The sequence below is a fragment of the Narcine bancroftii genome, chromosome 9, assembly GCF_036971445.1.
Source record: "Narcine bancroftii isolate sNarBan1 chromosome 9, sNarBan1.hap1, whole genome shotgun sequence".
NCBI classification, from domain to species: domain Eukaryota; kingdom Metazoa; phylum Chordata; class Chondrichthyes; order Torpediniformes; family Narcinidae; genus Narcine; species Narcine bancroftii.
The window spans coordinates 18,013,493-18,030,763 of NC_091477.1; the positions used below are offsets into that span (position 1 = coordinate 18,013,493).

The 17,271-nt window shown below is 36.9% G+C and overlaps 1 long non-coding RNA gene across 1 annotated transcript; it reads left to right on the forward strand.

The window, feature by feature from the left end:
* Positions 1–3,834: 3,834 nt before the first annotated feature.
* Positions 3,835–5,381, forward strand: LOC138742834 (uncharacterized). Its single transcript, XR_011344444.1, has 2 exons — positions 3,835–3,898; positions 4,881–5,381. It is a non-coding gene; the product is annotated as an uncharacterized lncRNA (long non-coding RNA).
* The last annotated feature ends 11,890 nt before the right edge of the window (positions 5,382–17,271 follow it).

Below are 17,271 nucleotides of genomic sequence, written 5' to 3' on the forward strand. Positions count from 1 at the left end.
CATATTCCAAGACCAAATATTAATTCATAAATACACCATTTTTCAAAATGTAGGAACAAAAGAATAACCTGTTTTTTTTTGTGTTGGTCACTTTGAACACCTCTGTTGATTATCCTCTTATTATTGCTAATTTTGCTTTGCAGATGAAAACAATTCTGCTGGAGTAGAATGTTGATTGAAGTCTCAACTCCTTCCTTTCCGAAGCACAATAATAATTGGACATCCTAAATATGTGCTTCTAATACCTGAATAAAAGCTTTGGATTCATTCCTAATTATGATATTGACAAATAAGGACTGGGAAAATTATTATTTAAGGAGTAATGTCTGTCCTTTGAGAATACAAGTGCTTATCCTTTTATTCAAGATCTTCGGAATCAGTCACTTCTCAGTATTCTGATTTATCGAATTAAAATAGCGGCAGTATAGATTCGCGCAAAAACATAAGCCCTTTTTATGGAGCAATGCTACATTGAAGTAGGCTCAACAAACAATAGCTGTCTTTGTTACCCATCATCCATCACACAGTTGAAACTGTTCTGGGAAATGCAGAGTGGTTCCAGCTGTGTGTGGGGGATTCTGGGTAATGAAGATGGCCATTGATCCTGCATTAAAACAAAAAGCTCACCCTGCCGGGCACGCGTCTGCCTCTTTCCAGCCCAGGTCAGCTACGTTCTCCCCGATCGCCACCCGAGTCGCTTTCTCGCCTCGCTCTCTCCCCGGTCGCCCACCTGTCTTGCGCAGATGCCCTCTACCTGCTCGCCAACCGAGCTGCATCTTCTCCTCACTCTCTCTAGAACACCTGAAAATATACAGTACATGCAGCAAAAAAGCATTTGGTTTTCAGAATCATAGATGAAGGCCTATACTTTTAAATTCAGTCTTGTGAGGAATTTTGTTTGTTGGTGACTGATTTTGTCTATTTTTAATGAAAACATGAAATCATTTTATCCACATTTCCCTTTTAACAATTCTATTGCTTTTTAATTGCATTCATTACAAATCTAATTAACTTAATTGCGCACATTTATTATTTTGTCTCAGACTTCTACTTGGGAGTATGTGATGTGCATTGAGGCTGCCATATCAAGCATTGCCAGATTGCTAAAACAGGTCATTTGTAGTTTACAAAGATGCAAATTTTCTAGTCAGAATATCATTAATTTTCCAACTGCAAAGGCCTGTCTTAATATTTGCTGATTAAAGAGATGGCACACCAAATTAACCTCATTTTTTACTGATGAAAAGGTTGACCTCACAGCAGTAAGGTTGACCTTATACCACCTATTTATTGCATATTTGTTTTCCCAAATTTGATAAAAATGCAAATGTTATGTTTATGATGATGGCCATCATTTTAATTTGTGCCTGGTGTTTTGACATTGTGATTGGCCGGAAGGAAAGTGTGGCCTGGACAATGCTAAAATTGGTAGCCTCTGTAAACCTGTTACTTAGCTTCAGAGAATTGATTTTTAATCAATGATTTACTTTAATCCATGCTTTTTCTTGTATCCCACGTGGTAATAAGAATGAAATTAGATCTCCAAAACAAAAATACAAGGGTGAATAAAGACTACAATTCATTGTTCTTTAAGAATGATAGATATTATTTAAACTATCTATCAATCTCCTAGCGTGAGAGAGATTAATTAGCAGACTCCACTGGTTCACATCTAAGATCACGGGTGGCACAATTAGTGTCACAGTTAGTGCAACACAATTACCTTGCAGTGACCGAGGTTTAAATCTGGCACTGCCTGGAAGGAATTTGTACATTCTTCCTGTGTCTGTGTGGGTTTCCTCTGAGTATTCTGGTTTCCTCCTACCCTCCAAAAGTGTATAGGCTTGTGGGCCATGCTGTATGTCTAAATTTAAATCCAGAATCATGGAAAATTGCTTTGGAAATGCCATCAAGAAGGGGCTTTAGTCTGGTATAGGAATTACCAAGGCATCTCCTATCACTTCATCTCTGGGAATATACAAGCTCAAATTCATTCTGAAGAATTCTTACAGAATTCTGGGGTGGCTTTAGATCGTCAAGAGGAATTACTGATTGATCACAAGAAACATGTTTTGACCAGAAACTGCTTGTGACACTCTGACCTTTTGACTTTGTTAAGTGAAAAACTCTGTGGCAACTGCTGCTTAAATGTGGCTGTCCATGGACATGCACCAACATTGTGAACCTCTGCATGATCACTGAGCTTCCATCAGCATTAAAATCAACAAGGTTGTGTTATGACAAGAATACTTTTAAATTAAATTTAAATTTTGACACACAGCATGGAACCAGGCCATTTCAGCTCACAAGCCCATGCCTGCCAATTACACCCAAGTGATCTACAACCCTGGAGTATTTTGAATGGCGGGAGGAAACCCGAGTACACGGAGGAAACCCATTCAGAGTGTGTGGAGTTGGCATATTTTCCTGAAAACCATATGGCTTTCCCTTCGGTATTGTACTTTCTTCCTACTTCCCAAAGACCCAAGAACAGGGGACTTTGGCTGCTATTAAGTTGCCACAAGTATAAGTGAGTGGTTAGAAAGTTGGAGATGAATATAAAAGAAAATAGGTGCAAACTTACAAACCATACTGACCACATTGTCATCAAAATCATTAATATAGATGGCAACTCCAGAGCTAATCCCAGTGACGCACACCTAGTCATGGGTGTCCGATCTGAGAGACAACCCTTCACAGCCAACATAAAGTGAATTCTGTAACCAATGTGAGGTGACCTTCTGAACCAGCCAACCATGTGGGAACCTGTCAAAAGCCTTGCTAGAGATTGGGCGAATACAAAGCTGATATGCCATTAACAATTTATAATGAGTTCAAAGAACTTTAATTTTTCTGAAGATCTAGAATCTTTATGCCTTTCTTTGTGTACGTATGAATAGAATGCCAATCAGCCCATTCAGGTTTATTTATTCATGTTCTCTTGTTTTGAACTCAACTTTTAATGTAGCATGCATGTCATGACTCCATTCAGTACTCAATAGGGATCACTAATGAGGAATAGGACACTTGGAAGGAACATGAGTGGCACAGTTAGCACAATGCTGTTAGAGAGCCAAAGATTGAGTCGTGGGATGAAATAGCCTGTTAACGTGCTGCATGTTTAAATAAATAGTGAAGCAAATAAAAATATCATCCTGGTGTGCCTAAGATGTATAATAAAGCAAGGGGCAGGAGTATTACATTTTCACAAGGGTTTCCTGTCCACCATTGACACTACCCCCAACTCGACAGTTTTAAGAACAAGAAATCTTCCACTACATTGAGCATGTTACTTGCATTCAAAAGTGTCCTAAAGTCCTCTCTTTTAAAATATTCATTCTCTCCCTTAAGTTCAAGTTTATTATCATCTGATTGTAAACCTATAGCCTGACGAGACATCATCTCACCAGACAATGGTGCACACACAGAAAACCCACAATACACAGTATATAATTATCACATAAATAATCAAAAGAAAATTATTGATAAATATTTGAGATAATTCACAGTCTCATAGCCTGTGGGGAGAAGCTAATCCCCAGCCTGGCAATCATGAATTTGATACTCCTGTAACTTCTTGATGGTAGTGGGTTAAAGATGCACTCAATGCAAAGAGTCTCCAAAAATTCCTTGGGCCCAGTAAATGAAGTCTCTGGAGGGAAGGGAGACCCTAGCACCATCCTATTTCCCCTGCTCTCCTCTTGTACTCTGCAACTCATACAGTGAAGTAAAAGTTGCAGGATTACACGGGTAACTCTCATTGAAAATCGCTGAGAAGAATCAATTATTTGGATCACATTCATTCTCTCCTTGAAATATATTTACTTTTCCTGCAGGGAACACTGTGGCAACCTACTGGTTGAACTGACATCAACTGAAGAATCATTCCAGTACTTTGGTATGTGGCTGTCCACATGAACAGTTTTGCAGCTGTTAAGGCAAAAATATTTGAAGATCTGCAGCAGGAGTTTAATCAATTAAAGCAAAAGCTTAAAGCAGTAGATGCAGGGATTCTGAAATAATAACAGAATTGCAGGAAATACTTAAATGATCAGACAGCATCAATGGAAAAAGTAAAGTTAAAATTTCAGGTGACCTGTTCTTTTTCCATAATGGAAGGTTATCTTGATGCATTACCTTTGTTTTTCAGACTATAGACTCTTTTCCACATTTCTAGCATTTTTTTTTGGTTTTTAGTTAATTGAAAAAGATTGTATATCCAAATTCATCCTTGACTGGACACCATACGAGACATTTAAGGAAGATTATTGAAATATAATTGAATTACAGTAAAACACCTGATATCTGCAATTCAAGAAGCAGGCAACCTCAAGCAATTGGCTCAAAAAGAGATAAAAAAAATAAGAATAAAATAATCAATAAAAAATATGCAAGTTTGACATTATAAGGTAAACGTGGGAGCAAGTATTCAGCCAGTGCCTTTATCAAGCATTGCTCATAGCAGGTGTTTGAATAAAATTGTGTGAAACAGCAATGGTGTTGCCAAGGCTGCCATTGGGGTGGCTCTCTTAAAGTGTCTCCTTATCCCTGCTTATTGAGAGTCACTCTGCTCAGAGGCTTTATTGGTAAAATTGTGGGAGAAGGGTTAATTATCGATAACGTTATCGTCTTTTGGGCAACTCCGCGGAGGGGGAGGAACCTGCAGATGCAGCGATGGTTAAATGTCTTCAAAGAATGCTGCTGAAAATAAAGTAAGATACTTTAAGGTTTATATATTCATGCAAGTGATGTTTGTTCAATGTAAATACATTTGTCTTTTAAACCGTTTATTCTTAATGTAGGTGTATTAGTTAGGCATTGTTACAATAGTCTCAAGCAACTGAAAAATACACTTATCCAGCATCTTCTATTTCCCATAGGTACCAGATACCAGGGATTTTCAAAGTAGCACAATGGCAATCACTGTCCCACAGTGCCAGGCCTCTGGGTTCAATCCTGACCTCCACTGCAGACTATGTGAAATTTGTACTTCCTCCCAGTGACTTCTTTTTTGGCAATCCATTTCCCGCCAGCATTTCAAAGACAAGCTCGTTGGCAGATTAATTATTCTTAAAAATTTGCTCCAGTGTGCAGCTGATTGGTAGAATCTGGGAATAGACCATGGAATCATGGAAGAATAAAAATATTGAATTAACGTAGGACAAGGCTGATGGTTGATGAAGACTGAAATTATGGTGTTTATCTATATACCACATCTCTCTACTGCTCCAATTTTAAGTCATGGTAACTTGGACATTATTTAAAGCTGTTGGATTGCATAATTTTAAAATGAATTTCATTGTCTTCTCCTTGAAAATATGTATCAGCATAAAGAACTGGGTTACTGTTGTTTCAGGTATTAAATAGTTAAATTGAGAGAATTAATTCTGAAGTCTTCACCGAATTTGTGCTGTATATTTTTTATTTTTTTTTAGGATGTTGAAATGATGAATATCATATTGAGAATAGGACACAGCTCCTGAAGTTCAAAGTGAATTAAAGTTAGTAACTTTTCAGCCTTAAGAGGGAATGCAATAATCCTTATGTAATCTAGTAACTATTAAAATACTGTGCAATGAATTAAAGAAATGTTTTATGGATCTTTCACACTGTCAAGTTGGGCTATTTAAATACATCAGTCAAGTACAGCAAGGGTTATACAAGTTATTAAACTCCATTGACATTACCATAATAGGGTACAATCATGTTGAAATATTAAAATTAAGATTATAATGCACCCAGCTCATTATTTCTAATAAAGTGCAGAAGCTTTATACATCATTGTACAAAATTGTGATGTGGTTGTTATTTAAATATTATTCATCACAAGTCACAAATAACATGTTTTTGCCTTGATATGTATCCCCAGTGGTAGTGCTAAGTCTGCTTTCTGGTATCATCAGGGATTTTCAGGGCACAATATATTGTAGACACAGTTAGAAAATGTGTTATGTCTTATTGACTGGGGATGTTTCTGCACACTTCTTTTATTCGATAAACCTGTAAGAGGAGTAAGGCACAAATGTCTGCAGACTCCATGATTGAAATTTAAAAAACCTAGAGAAAGTACTTTACAAAGCCAAGATAAAGATTATATAACCAAAGTTTCAGGGTTGAGCCCGTCATCAAGGTCTGAGCAAAATGTAGGCAGTTGCCTGAACAAAATAGGGGGGTGGGGAGAGGGGCAGGAGCAGAGTCCCACAGGTAGAAGGTAATAGGTGTGCCATCCTTCCCTCCCTTATCCACCAGGAAAGGGGGGGGGGGTGCAGGAGGCTCATTGAATGGAGAGAGAAAGGGGTGGAGACTTGAAGGAAAGAAGACAGAGGTTTGGGGAAGAGCAGGAGAATGTGGAGTAGGCTAGCAGAAGCTAGAGGAGCCATTGTTAACGCTATCGGTTGGAGAGTGCCCAGATGGAAAATTAGGTTTTGGTCCTCCAATTTATGGGTGATCTTGGTTTGACAGTATATGAGGCAATGGACAAACATATTAGCGGCACAGATTTAAAACAGTTGGCCATTGCGAGGTCCCGGATGCGGACAGAATGAATGTGCTCAGCAATCTCCCAGTCTGAATCTATCCTCTCCAATATAGAAAGTCTGTAGGATGATGCTTATGACCAAATTCTGGCTTACAATTTTAGGATTGTAATGTATACACCCCAATAGTTCCTAGTCTATAGTAAGATAGCATATAAAGTAACACAAATAGAGCTCTAAAATGGTTGGTTTACTTAAGGATAATCTCAGGCAGCACACCAGCACTCAACAATACGCATTTAATCATAAATGATGTAACACCTTTACATTACAATACTATTTTCCCTCTTTAAAAGTTTGAAAATTTACATGTGTAATCTGAATTTCAAAATCACTTTGACCTTTATAATTGCACTGGAATTATTTGCTTGGATCCTGAACTATCAACAGATATAGTCAGTTTAACTTCCACCTTTGGCCTCATTGAGGGTATCATTTCCTAATTCTTGTTGGTCACGTTTTATGTAAATTAATCTTTGGGAATTATAAGACTTGGATTCAATGATGAAAGAAAATTAGAGGGTTACGAGGGAGGAAGGGTTTAGTTTTTTTTGGTAGGAATATACACACTAGGTTGGCACAACATGAGGGCCAAAGGGTTCTATGATCAAGAGCATTTTCAAGGTCAGACTTCCTTTCGAAGATTTTAGGTATTTTATATTGAGATGTCATCATCAAAATGAAACTTCTGTTCATCTCTCAGCGATTATTATGAGATCATTCTTGTACCCATACATTTTCACGATCTCTTCTGTATCTCACTTCTCAACAGCTGGCGGAGTTAGCACACAACACTGCCACATAATCTGCACTATTCCCCTTATAATACATGCAAATGATGTTTATTTGCTTTTTGGACTGCGGCTGGTCCACTCTCCCTTGAGAAGTTTTCAGTTTATCAGTAGTTCACAGGAATTTGTTTTGTCATTCAGTAATATGTTATTCTGAATAACATCTGCAAGTCAGTATTCTTGATCTATCTTGCAAGACTTGCTTCGTGAATACTTATATGATGGAATCTTTCTGATCTTACAATTCATTAATTTAGACATGCAACATGGCAACAGGCCCTTCCAGCCCACAAATCCATACCACCCAAATATCTTGATTAACCTACACCCCCGTACATTTTGAAAGGTGGGAGGAAACTGGAGCACCTGGAGAAAATACATGAACTTACAGAGAGAACATACAAGCTTCTTAGAGGCAGCACTGGATTCGAACCTGAGTGGCTGGCGCTGGAACAGCATTGTGCTAACTGTGACACTCCTGTCCAATTGCCCATTTGAGACTGATAAAGTTGTGAAGAAATGTTTCATCCAACATTATTTCCCAAAATGTCCAAATTAAAACTGTGGGCCATTATTTGACACAATCCTTCTTGTGAAATCATGGGTTGCAAAAATTGATCTGACTGCTTCTATAGCCATGCTGCATAAAATCATAAGTTTCAACTCAATTTTTTTTTGGAATGGCATCATATCATTCAAATATTTCTCACTTCAGTATATACTAACATGATGGAATGTCCTCATGTTCTCTTACTGGCTCTGATATGATATGTTAGCAGACTGTGCAATTGATGGCTAACTGTTAAAAATCCTTATCTATCAGGGCCAAAAGAATGAAGTACAAGCTCCTGTTTGAAGTTGACAATGTCGAAATGGTCAGAGTGGCACATGTCCATGATACTATTTCACATTTCTTTGGACGTCGAGCTTCTGGCCAATCTGGGGAACTCCATATTTGTGAATAATCTGGAATGATTATGTTGAAAAGATATCCAAACGTGTTCTAATTGTTGAAGTCACTCAAATACTCACTTTAATATTGGATTGATCTGCATCAATTTTGCTACCTTGAGTGTTATGAGAGAAATATCATCTTGTATTCTTTATTTCTGTACCAGCACATTCATGAGTTAATCCTGGAACTGCATCAGTTATAATAGCCAATTGAATGTTCAGTATTCAGTGCCATGGTCATATAATGACAGGAATGTGGTTCACCATTGTCCTCTCAAAGTCAAATTCATTGTCAGAGTACATATATAGCATCACATACTGCCCTGAGATTCTTTTGGTACGAGTCAGGCAGAGTTTCTAATTACTCGTAACTGTTACATGAACTCAGAAACTTCTGTAAACAATGTAAAAATTGAGAAGTATAAAATATACAGTGATAATTAATGAACAAAGTGCAAGTCCTTTAATGAGTCTCTGAATGAGTGTTGTTCAGGAGTCATTAGGCAATCAGTCTTCTTTTTAAAGGCACCACTGTGGTGCAAACAAAACTTGAGAACACTGTACTACAGGCTTTAATCAGCTTAAAGTTGAACACCAGATCTGTGTAGACTCTAATTCCACATGCCCAACTGATTTAGGAAGGGGCTGGCTCAAATCTTTATATGGGCTGGTGATTGACAGCTGGCATAGTGGGACCAGCCTCCCAGGTTGTCTACCTGCCAGGAGTGCTGCCAATGTAATGGTTGTATCACCAGAGCCACAAGCAGTGTGAGTGGTGTTATATTAACTTTAAAAAAATCATTCACCTTCTATCCTAAGGCTTTCACTGTCATGGATTAATCTTCTTCAGTAAGGATGTCAGAATTGGAATCCATTGTCCCTGGTGGTCTGAACTATTTTGACTCATGATGGTGATTTCATATTACAAGATAGCTTCATATGTGAATAAGCCCCATGCGAACATTTAGAACACAAGAGACTGCAAAGAGTGGATTCTGGATCAAATGAACTGTTGGAAGAACTTTGCAGGTTAGAAAATTCATGGAGTCAAAGGGATGGTCTACATTTCAGGTTGAGATCCTGCATGACTGGTGAGGATGGGCCATTTCCACTGACACAGTGAAGCCAAACACAAAGAACAACACCTCATTCTGCTTGGGTAGTCTGCAGCACAATGGCATGCAAGTTGAATTTTCCAATTTCAGGTTACCTTTTGTTCCCATCTCACATTCATCAATTAATGTTCCCTCTAATTTTAAGTAGTCAGTGCGTGAAAAATAAATCTCATGTTGTTCATTTCTTTCCCTATTACAAAAGTATGTGGGCACTGAATGCTTGTGTAAATGTAAACTTGAAATTGTTTCAGGATAATTTTGGCAGAGCCCATCTCTCATGGCTAATAAAACTGTATTAGCATTTTTAAAATCTAGGATAATAGATTATTTTCAATTACAATAATTAATTAATATATTATTTCAGGTAACTAACCTTTTGTGCACGCATTAATTTCCTTTGTACACTGGTTGCAAAACGTGTGTGCACAGCTTAGAGTGCCACCAATCACCCCAGAATCTCTCTCCCTTTGTTCTTTTTTATCTCTCCTGCTCTATTAGCTCAACTTATCACCTAGTTCATCTGTCCAACACCAAGATACCCAGCTCCCTTGGTTCACATTTTCTATCCACCACAATCCTTCTGGCCATCATCCCTCCTTTATCTGGTTCTACATCACCTAGCAACCTCACTATCTCCCTCCTCTCCTATAGAAGTCTCAGCTTTGATACATGATCTTCTCCGAAAAAGTCAACCATCCTTTTGCCTCCACATTGCTGCTTAATTGCTCCACATTCCCTCCATAATTAATTGTGCAAATGTATGGGATACATTCACCTTGCTAAAAAGATTCCATGACTTTGGCAATTGGCATTATTCATGGTCTGGGACTCATTTGAAGGTTAACTTTTAGTCCTCTGAAAGACAGATGGCTTTTTTTCTTTTGGGCCCCAATACAATGAATGTTGCAAAATTGCTCCATCCAGTTTTAGTCAAATCCTTGAAAATATCTGCATATTGCTCTAATCACCTACAGTTTTCTCTATGCTTACAGCTTCCATTCTTCTAATGGTTATTTAAAATTCTATTCCCCAAAATAGTACGAGTGTAAGTGAAGTCAATTGCTAAAATTTGCAGCTTCAAGGTTTGACCATCATTTGTGCCCTAGACCTGCTAAAGAAAAGCTTATGGAGCATGGCCAGCAGTTCAGACATGCAAAGGAAAGAAAAACTTGGCCAAAATTGTGGTAGTCAAAAATGACCAGATCTGACACATATGGAAATAAAGTGCAAGTTATTTGAAGTTGGAGAATTCAACGTTTTTCTGTCCATCATCCTGCAATTAACAAAAGTCAAAGATGATTACAGGCCCCCACTTAACTGCCATATTTGTCAGCAGTTTCACTTTAACAGACATTCCTTTTGCTCTATTCATCCCCTTCCCCTCTTCCTTTGATACCTGAACATACTAGTTTTCCCTCTTTCCCAGTTCTGATGAGGGATGCTGGATTCAAACATTATCTTGGGCCTAAACTGCTGAATATTACCAGCATGTTCTGTTTTTACTTCAGAATTTTCACCACTGCAGGTTTATCCTCAGATTCAGCATACTTGTTGTTGAAAAACCTTGTGCCCACATCTTAGCTTATAACATCGGACGAAAAGATTTTCCTTATTTTGTGGAGTATTTTGTGGATTTTGGGCTGCTGATTACAAAAATGACCTTAAAATGTTACAATCACATCATTTTTTAAAGATATAATTTAATCTTCAAGCATGCTGTACATGCTACAAACATACAAAATCATGAAGTGTAACACATCATTGAAAATTGATTTTCTGCATTTGCACTTGGACGTCTTCCCTGCTGATCATGGTGTAATCATTGATGAGCATGGTGAAAGGTTTCACCAGGATATTGCAAGTGGTATCAGGCAAGTGGAATCTATCAATGCTGGCCGACTATTGTTGGACACTGACAAAATGCTGATCACAAATGAAAATCAACAGCAAAACGCTATTTGTGCAGTTAAACTAATGCAAACTTGTCATCATCATTATGCCATTAAACATACTAAATTCAATAAAAGTTCATTTAATGCATCTCCAACTTCCTACGTGATACAGCAAATTGGAAATAACCTTTGTGTTCAGCTTGAAGTTGGCTCTCATGATCCCCAATTTTTTTTATCCAGGAAGCAAACCTTTTGAAAAAAAATTGTTTTCCCAGTGATAATTCTCATCAGCTATATTGGTGTTTATATCAATGTACGGATAGATTTACATTTCCCATTCTTGCTACTGGAGCCATTATAAGACTATAGATTGCTTGAACTATGTTCTTAACACTTCTCAAATTAATCGTGTCTAAGCATCTCCTTTGTAGCTTCCTGACCTGAATGTTGCCCTAACATAATTCTAGCTTGAAACTCTTGTCCAACCTCACACTTTTGCAGTTGAAATGTTTTGCTACTCTAAACTGACGTCCTGGTGATGGATGATCTCTATTCTATTAGTAACAGTTTTTCTTACCACTATGACTTTACACATCACAATCACTGACTTGCATTTACTATAGTACGGGAGCTTCTAAATTTTGCTACTGTTTAATGCATTAGCATTGGAATTCTATTCCAGCTGAAATTCTTCATAAATTTTTTTGACACCTTCATTTTCTGAACTTAAACATTATACAGTAAAATCCCAAGTATCCGTCAGCACCTACATTAAGAATAAACAACTTATTCTATTTGGCAGTGTTCCACAGTAAAACCTTCTTGGTTTGAAATAGGTAATTTATTAGAATGAATAACAGGGGTAAAATTCCCACAGGATCCAATGCTGCTTTTAACTGGAAGATAAACCATAATTTTTCCCCCCATCAGTATTCACTCAGGAAACAGGCAGAGTCGTGGAAAGTCAGGAAAACAAGCAGCGAGTTCATGGAACCTATATAGATTAAAGAGGAAGAGCTTGCTGTCTTAAAGGAAATAAGAGTGGTTAACTCACCAGGGCCTGACTAGATATTTCCTTGGATCATGAGGGAGGCTAGTGTAAAAATTGCAGGGTCTCTGGCAGGAATATTTAAAATGTTCTTTAGCCACAGATGTGGCACTGCAGGATTGGGGGATAGCTCATGTGGTTCTGTTGTTTAAAAAAGGCTCCAAAAGTAACCCTGGAAATTATAGGCTGGTGAGCCTGATGTCAGTAGTAGGTAAATTATTGGAAGGTATTTTAAGAGATTGGATATACAATTATTTGGAAAGTCTGAAACTGATTAGGGATAGTCCACATGGCTTTGTACATGGTAGGTAGTGTTTAACCAATCTTATAGAACTTTGAGGAGGTTACCAGGAAAGTTGAAGGAAAGGCTCTGGATGTTGTCTACATGGACTTTAGGAAGACTTTTGACAAGGTCCTGCATGAGAGGTTAGTCAGGAAGGTTCAGATACTCTGTATTCATGGTGAAGTCGTGAACTGGATTCAACATTGGCTGGACAGAATTAGACAATTCTTTCCACTCCTCCACACAAAAAATTGAATTTGTTGCAAATATTGTTCTATTTTAATTTCATCTTGTTTTAACTTAAACATACAACTTCTCACAAAACTAAAATTTTCATTTATTTCCTTCGACTTATAAACTATTTGACCATTCTTGTCTTTCATTGCTACAGAAGTTCTAGATACCTGTTCTTTCTTTAACTGCCATGTCAACACCTTATGAGCTCTTTCTCCCAATTCATAATACCTCTGTTTAGTTCGCAAAATGACACTTTCAACTCTATGTTTGTATATTAACCTTGACATTTTTTCTTTTCATTAATTTCTTCCTTTCTTCATTTGGACTAATTTATATTGTTTTCTCTAAATCAGTCATTTCCTTTTCTAATTGATCTACTTCCTTTAAATAATCCTTTTTTAATTTTTCTGTATAACTTGTAATTTGTCCTCTTATATATACACCTTTAAAGCATCCCATAACAAATTTATTTTTTATCTTTATTATTTTCCATTAAAAAAAACTTGAATTGTTTCTTACAAAATTATAAAAAATTTTCCTTTTCATCAATACCTTATTTAGTCTCTATCTATATTCACTAATTTTATCTTCCTCAGATACTATTGACAATAACAAAGGGGAATGGTCTGAGATATTACATGCCAAATATTCCACCTGCTGGACTCTAGATTAAATTTGACCTGTCAATAAAAACATGTCAATTCGTGAATATGTCTTATGGCGAAAGAATAAAATGAATAATCTCTCATTCATATGCATTTTCCTCCAAATATCTATCAATCCCATATCTACCATTAATTATTTTTACTTCTTTAGACACTATCTCCAACATATTAAATAAAGGAGAAATATGGGATATTACAATACAATATTTGCAAATTATCAATTACTGTCAAATTTGAAGGAAAAATAGGAATGGACTTGAGACTTCCGGAATATAGTCAATTTGAATATAACATTATATTCATTATTCAAAGATTTATAACTACTAGGTATAATAAATTACAAGAAATAAAGGAAAAGAAGGATTTGTAGAAAACTAAATTGAAGTGGGAACAGGATTTAAATATACAAATTCAAAAAGATATATGGAAGAAATTGTGCAGAGATAGTGTGACTAATATATTGAACCATTTAATATCTATCATTAATTGTAACTTTTTACATCAAATGAAGTTGAATAAATTTAAATTTCTCTGCTCAATGCTTTAGATGTAAAAGGTTGGTAATTTTTCACATGTGAAAAGGTAAAAGATTTTTGGAGAGAAATGCATGTTATTTTAGAGAAGATATTAAAAGTTAAGGTTAAATTAGATCCAAGAATTTTTTTGTTGGGCAATATATATGAAGATCTAAAGTTGGAATTAGATAAATATAACAAGAGACATTTGAGTCCAGCAATGGCAATAGTGAGAAAGTGTATAGCTAAAATATGGAAATTGGAAAATAATGTTAAAATAAAAGAATGACTTAATGAAATAAAATATTGCCTCCCATTATAAAAAAATACTTATAATAATAGATAATTATAAATGTTGTCAAATATATGAGATTTATGAATATAGACTGATCCAGACCTTCTAATCCATTCACCCCGCCCCCCCCCCCCCCACCCCCCACAAAGAAGCTATGGTACTTTCAACAAGAAATATTATGGAATTATTAACTTGGTTATAATTATTACGATGAATCTGTTCTTTTCTATCTTTTTTTCTATCTTTAGGGGTTAAGGATGGTGGGAAGACAAAAAACTGAAAATTATTTAGTATCTGTTTTGTAATGTAATAGCAAGTTAATTTGCAATGCATGATTATACTAATAAATAAAAATTTCAAAAAAAAAAACAATGGCTTGATGGGGGAAGTCAAAGGGTAGTGGTGGATCATTGTTTTTTTTCCAGACTGGAGGCCTGTGACTAGGATGTGCCTTATGGATCTGTGCTGGGACCATTGTTGTTTGTCATCCATACTAATGATGTAGATTATAATGTGGTAAACTGGATCAGTAATTTTGCAAATGACAAGGTTGGAGACATTGTGGACAGCAAAGAAGGTTTTCAAAGCTTGCAGAGGGATCTGGACCAGCTAGAAAAAAAAAAGGGCTTTAAAATGGCTGATGGAATTTAATGCAGATAAGTGTGAGGTATTGCATTTTAGAAGGACAAACCAAGAAAGGGAATACATGGTAAATGGTAGGGCATTGAGGTGTGTGGTAGAACAGAGGGATCTGGAAATACAGATATAATTCCCTGAAAGTGGTGTCACAAGATAGGGTTATGTAGAGAGCTTTTTGCATATTGGGCTTCAGAAATCAAAGTATTGAGTACAAGAGTTGGGCTGCAATGGCAAAGATGTACAAGATATTAGTAATTTTGAGTATTGTATGCAGTTTTGGTCACGTAACTATGGAAAAGATATCAATAAGATAGAAAGAGTGCAGAGAAGATTTATAGGATTTTGCCTGGACTTCAGGAACTGAGTTACAGGGAAAGGTTAAACAGGTTAGGACTTTATTCCCTGAAGTGTAGAAAAATAAGGGGAGATTTATTATAAGTATTTAAATTTATGATGGAAATAGGTTTCTCCACTAAGTGTAGGTGAGATACAAACCAGAGAACATGGGTAAAGAGTGAATGGTAAGTAGTTTAGGGGGAACTTTTTCACATAGAGAGTGGTGGGAATGTGGAATGAGCTGTCATCTGAAGTGATGAATGTGGGCTGAATTTTAACGGGAGAGGTGTGAATGGCTATAGGTTGGGTGCAGGTCAGTGGGACTAGGCAAAAAAAAATGGTTTGGGACAGACTAGAAAGGCCAAAGCAGCCAGTTTCTGTGTTATATTATCATATTAGGCAGGGATAGGGAGACATTTTGAGAGAGTCGCCCCAGAATTCTTCATCCTGGGCACTGCCATTTTATTCAAATATTAACTAATTCAAACTTTGTTTAAGCAGCTGCTATGGGTGGGGCATGACCGGGGTGCATCGCTCGCTGAATATTTTCTCTCATGAGGTTGCCTCTGAGAACATTTACTTTTGAACCTTTAAACTCTTATTTAATGTTTTTTATTTATTCTTATTTATTTTAAATGTATTCACTTTATTTATTTCTTCAATTTGTTTTTTGCTGGAATTCTGGATACTGGGGATTTTTACTATATTTTGAATACAACTATTTTAGTTGAATTTGCTTGTCTTTCAAATAGTACATTCATTTCTCCACATGCACGTTTTATGAAGGCGTCACAATTACAGAGATGCAATAATTTTTAAATTTAAAAAATACCACTACACAAGCACTGATGGTTTTGCCTGACCGTTGGTATTGGGTCCTAAATTTGTAGCTTTCTACATTGTTTCAAGTTGGCAGATGAAAGTGATTCTACTTTTCAATTTTCTGTGCTTTTGTCCTGTCATAAAGCATTTGCATTTTGAATTGACCTTAACTAATCATAATTTTTCAGCCTCGTCAGATATTTCCACTTGTATACTTGATGTCTTTGTTACTTTGGGCAGTTTCAATTCTATCCATTCACATTGACAGTATACTGTATGCTCCACTCTGCATTTCTAATCCATAATGAAGTAATATTCAAAGCGTGAAGAGCTTTTTGAGGGAAACGCGTCCTTTTCACACCTCTGTATAAAATGGGGATTCCTGGAAAATTTACCCAGGAAATCTCCCATGAACCAGTGGTGTGAAAAGTTCAGCCTGGGAAAATTACCCGGGTCTGCAGCCCTATCTCTTAGGTAGGGCCGTGGACCTGGGTAATTTCCCTGGGCCACCATTTCCCTGCGATCTGAGTTGGCAAATGGCCAAGCAGGGGAAGCATCATGATGTCAGTACTTGTGTGCTACATTACCACTTGTGTGCTCACATTTGCTCCGCGAATATACATTGATTTTCCAGCATTTGCAAGATGTCATTCCAAATGATGTTTACAGTACTTGCCTGCCTCGTTATTGCAGATCAGAGTTGAACGGCCACTGTCATTAAATAAGTCTTGACCGCCATTACTGTGTGATTCAAATTCTGGTAGGACTTCCTGTGTGTGCGTAATGCGTCATTCTCTACATCATCTCTGGAGGCAGGATCACCCCTAAATTGCTGGAGACAGCAAATTACAAGGAATTTGAACTGCAGTGTGAAAACCTGGGGAGGTCCAGCCTTCCCAGGAATATCAATTGGGTCCAAGTAGGATCACTGCTCACCCACAGTATGAAAAGGCCTACAGAATTCTAAAATGTTTGTCCAATTTATTCAGTTTTTCTTCAGACTGCAGCTTTACGCGCAATGATAATCAAATATATCCAATGAAAACAATAAACTTACCTTCACTGCAAAGATCTTCATTGATCATTTACACCCCTTTCCATCTGTGGTGCTAATAATTACAGATCATTTGGCCCAACCAATCT